Genomic DNA, 5,474 nt, shown 5'->3' with positions numbered 1-5,474 from the left:
AAACCTCAATGTTCGCGTCTTTAAAGATGGATAAAGGTGGATAAGCCTAGCACCTTTAAATGAGATGATCCACCAACAGAATTTTATGCTGTGCCTGGAACATATTCATGACAACGAATGGGGGTGTTGTTGCTGTCTTTTAGTGTTAAGAGGTGAGGGCAGGCAGGAGCTGGATGGAAAAAGGGAGGCAAATCAAGAACCCTGAGAGCCTCTACATTCATGCCACCACTGGTGACAAGCTCCTCAGCTCTTGCCCCAGCCAGACCTTTAGGGTGAGAACAAATCATGACAACCTGTTCTGGGGCACCGGGAATCTCTCTGGATAGTCCACGTCTCTGAGAAACCTCAGCAGGCATATGAGCAAAACTCCCAAAAAAGTAACAGAGCTTAAAATGAATTAGTTAATTGTTTATAAAAGAAGTATTATGCTGAGTAAGGACTATGTCCAAGGAAGGAGGTTAAACACTAGTGTACTCATTAAGAGAATATTTGTAATAGAGAAAACATTCTCTCCCAAAGAGCTCCCCTCCTTTGTGATCCTGGAGCCTATGACCCACATCTAAGTACTTTCAGGGTAGGCTAAAAATAGTGCTAGACCAGTCTCCCTGCGGACCAGGAGTTGCATTTCTCTGATCCCTGCCATAAGGATAAACATGCATGGAAGAAGATGGCATGGCTTGACTGACAGCATTTGTCAGGGTAGTCTGGAAGACAGCCTTGCAGCCCAAGTCAGAATTTGAACTCAGAAATACCCCTGGACCTGTTTGCATACCGCTGGATAACAGCCCATGCCTGGCTGGCTCAGCTCTTTGTGGCAGAGGTGGGGGGCGGGGAGGTCACTGAACCTGTCAGACGTGTTTGCGCTGGCCAGTAGGTCATTTGGCTCCTAAGGCAGCTCAAGGTCCTAGGCCGCTTCTGGCACACATAATGGTTAAAGAGCCAAAGAAAATAAAGACAATGGCCAGAGGGAAACCATGTTACTCTTACATAAATCAGCCAAACAGAAACAAACTGCACTCAGACTAAAGAGAAGTCTTTTAGTTTATGTAATCATTTACCAGGATGCCTTTGCTCTCTAAATTCTACAGTGCCGGTGCTAGACTGACTGGCCTTACTAGCAATACACTTATTGTTTGTATTTCTTCAGATTCAACGATGTAATCTTGATACAAGTACAGATCTTTCTGACAAGCTGGCTTTTAAAAATCAACTGACACCATATTAAAGAGAGCGCTTGTTATACAATTTGGTTCAAATGTTTAGTTCTTTTACATATTCAGAAATTTTTGTAAATTTGCCACTCCTAAAAATTTACTAACACATGCATTTTTAAAAAACCTATCTGACCACAGATCCTTAAGTAGCAGTAATCAAGAAAGAAAATTTGGTAGGAACTCAAACCAAAACACAATCCCCATGCCAACTCTAAAAAGACCTATTTGCTCATTTATATTGATTGCTTCCTGATCCATGTCCAGCTTATTCTTATGACAAAGTAGGAAGAATTTGATGACCATTTACCATTAGTCTTTCTTATAGAAGGTAATAAAGTAGGCATTGAAATATTAGGGCACTATAAATTATCAATAGAAATCAAGGTATTCAATTTTTTCTACAAACTAATACCCACCTCTTAATTTCTTATGGGTCAGATACATTAGCCATGATTCTTTCGGTTGCAAGACATAGAAATCCAATCTACCTGGCTTAAACAATCAAAGAAATTCATTGACCTAGTAACTAGTTATCTGAATTCAGGTGTTCAAATCATGAGAAGAATATTCTCTTTCTCTTCATTTCTTGGCTCACATTCTATCTATGTTGGTGTCATACACAGGGAGAAATGCCCCATATCTTTGCAAAGATGGCCATCAGATTATTTCATATTTTCAAACTTGTTCTTCTAGAGAATGGGGAACACAGACTTTAAGATGGCTCTGGGAAGTTTCAAGAAGGATTTCCTTTAGCATTCCCTGAACCAATCTCTGGTTAAAAGATGGAATGTTCTCATTGGCCAGGCATGTAGGTCATGTGCACAGCTCTAAACCAATCTCTGTGATTAAGGAGATGGAGTGCTCTGATAGGCCACACCTGGGTCATGTGCTGTGAATGGAACCGGACGCCTTATTTATTATTGTTGTTGTTCAGTCGCAAGTCATGTCCAACTCTCTGCAACCCATGGACCTCAGCACGCCAGGCTCCCCTGTCCTTCACTATCTCTTGGAGTTTGCTCAAATTCATGTCCGTTGAGTGGGTGATGCTATCTAACCATCTCATCCTCTCTTGCCCCCTTCTTCTCCTGCCCTCAACCTTTCCCAGCATCAGGGTCTTTTCCAATGAGTTGACTCTTTGCATCAGATGGCTAAGAACCCTTCTTAGTTCCTTGTAATCCTCAGGGATGAGATAGGATTTCCATATAATGCTGGACACTATCTCCCATAGGGATGCCAAACAAACATGTCTTTTGCTTAGACCATCTACTTTTTCTTGGACTGAAAAATTGCTATAACAATGGTGAATCAGCGTTCAGGGCAGATTCAAAGTTAAACAGCTCAACATTATTCCCAGAAAGACAATGTGAATTTATTTTGAATGCACAATACAGCCCAGGCACGTGGACTCCAACAAAAAAGTGAAATATATTCTAAATAAATAGTAGTGATTCCTGCACCAGATCCACTTCTGTGTTTGTTTGTTCATTGTAGGTAGCATAGTATAGCGGATAAGAGCATGGGCTCTGAGGTCAGACTGGCGTTAGAATCCAAGTTCTGTCACCCCCCAGTTCTGTGAACATGTCAATTGTACCCTTTTTTGTACCTTATTTTCCTCATCTGTAAAATATGGGGGAAAAACAGCACCTGCCATACAGGGCTGTTGTGAGGATGACGTGACTTAGGCTGTAAAAAGTGATTAGCACAGTTCTTGGTGCCTGGTGATTACTCATTGCATGTTAGCTCTATTCATTCAACAACTCTCTTTAGTACTTCCATATGTTTGGTGCCAGGTTTTCCTGCTAAGTCGCTTCAGTCGTGTCCGACTCTGTGCGACCCCATAGATGGCAGCCCACCAGGCTCCGCCATCCCTGGGATTCTCCAGGCAAGAACACTGGAATGGGTTGCCATTTCTTTCTCCAACGGCCTATCAGATATCAAAATATTTCAAAGAGCCCCTGTAATCAAATCAGGATGGTATGGATGTAGAAAGAAATAGCTAGCTCAGTGGAACAGTGTAGACTCAAAGAAATGGATCTCAATCAATATGAGAGTGTAATACATGACAAAGATTGAAGTTTAAGTCATTGGAAAAAGAATGGACTATTCAACAAATGATGTTGGTACAACTGGCAATCCATCTGGAAGAAAATAAAATTACTGTCCTATCTTACATATTTTAAAAAAATAAACACCAGATGGATCAAATATTTAAATTTCAAAAGTGAAATAATAAAAGTGCTTGCAAGAAAATCTAAGATGTTGCATGTATAATCTAAAAATGGAGAGACCTTCTTACAAAGACTGGGGCTCCGGAAGTTACACAAGAAAATAGAGATACTTGGATACGTAAAAATAAAATTTTTGATGGCAAAAGATTCCATTTAAAATGATAAAAGAACAAACAATATATTTGAAGATTTGTAATTTAGATAACAAAGAGTTGATATGTACTACCGAAGACCTCTTACAGATTGTCAAGATAAAGACAAATGACCCAATTTCTAAAAATGAGCAAGGGATGTGGATAGACAATTCATAGGGTAACAAATGCAAATACTAACAAGCTATGAACAAATGTACAAATTCACGAGTAGTCATAGAAATACAAAGTAAAGCAACACTTTAATATTATTTGAATCCCTTCAGACAGCCAAAAATTCATAAGTGGTCATATTTATTGCTAGTAGGGACATGGGTATTTCTATTTTGGGTAGAAATGTGAATTATTTTCATTTTTTTGGAAAGGAATCTGGCCACATCTATGAAATGAAAAATGTATGCATCCTTCAGTTCAGCAGTTTTTTCCCTGAGAATCTATCCCACAGAAATAAAAACACAAGTGCATGAAGACTTACATACAAAGACGCTATTACAGCTTTGTTTTCGGTGGCCAAAATTAGAAATAAAAGAGAATGGCCTTCAAATGGGAAAAATGAATATACTATAGTCCTTTCACACTGAGGAATATTATGTATGAAAGACTGAATCAGAGTTTACTTGGATTTCCACAAGAAACTGTTAAAAGAGAAAATCAAAATACAGAGTTCATGTGATACAATACAGTCTCATTTTTAAACTAAGATGACAAACTCTGTCCATATATACGGATTTACATTAACGAGTGTTTGTAGGTCTATATGTATTTACATTAATGAGTGTTTATGAGTCTATACATGATTATAGGAGTATAACAAAGAAGAAAACATAGGTTATTAACATTTGTTAATTCAGGGGGAGTGCGATATAAGTAGAGGAGGGGAGGACTTAAGCAAAAAGGGGAAGAAAAGCAAAATAAAAATGTCCAAATTCCTCATCTTAAAGATTTCTACTTCTTAAATTCTTCAGATACCTAACTCCCATAGGAAGTCAGATTCAGAAACAAACAATAGCAACTCCTGCCCACTCACAGTCTTGTGTGTTTGAAGGCAGGCTTCATTGTCTAAGATTCTAGCCTTTTCAGTAGAAGTTACATAATAAATAGTTTCTGGTCTTTAGGCAGAAAATATTTTGGAGAAACATGTTAACATGTTGACTGTCTTAGAAAAATGGATGTTAAGTACATTCTACCACCAGGTATAATTATTACCTATTTGTCTAAATACCCATCACCAACCACCCCACTCACTTTTACATTCCACACTCATCAAAACTGAAAATGACTGGGTGGAGAATGAGGGGCATAGAGAGGGGAGAGGAGGGCGCACAACATTTTAGAGAACACACTGAACTTACAAAATTGAATGAAAAATTGGGAATATGTTGGTCTCAGAAAAATGAATTAGAAAATTGGGAATTATTTAGACCAACCCACTTAGCATATGGAGAAGCAAACCCCCACTAATGACTTGTCTGCTTAAGAGTTGATACTTTGTTTACAACTGAAATACACATTGCATTTTTGTTATTTCCTATTGATATACTACTCTTTTTCTTAAAAAATGCTGGTCACAACCTAAGAATGGGTCATATGTGCAATTTGAAAAGCATCATAGGTGTATTATTATTAGTGCTATTTTAGCCTTGTGGACTTCAAAGTCATGTTTTTATTCTATTTGGTGTGATGTGTGTTTTAGTCACTAAGTCATGTCCATCTCTTGCAACCTCATGGACTGTAGCCCACTAGACTCCTCTGTCCATGAAATTCTCCAGGCAAGAATACTGGAGTGGGTGGCCATTCCTGTCTCCAGGGGATCTTCCCGAACCCGGGGTCTTCTGAATTGCAGGCAGATTCTTTGTAGTCTGAACCACCATGGTGCCCAT

Source organism: Bison bison, unplaced genomic scaffold, assembly GCF_000754665.1.
Source record: "Bison bison bison isolate TAMUID 2011002044 unplaced genomic scaffold, Bison_UMD1.0 scf7180017864298, whole genome shotgun sequence".
NCBI classification, from domain to species: domain Eukaryota; kingdom Metazoa; phylum Chordata; class Mammalia; order Artiodactyla; family Bovidae; genus Bison; species Bison bison.
This window is presented reverse-complemented; position numbering follows the sequence as displayed.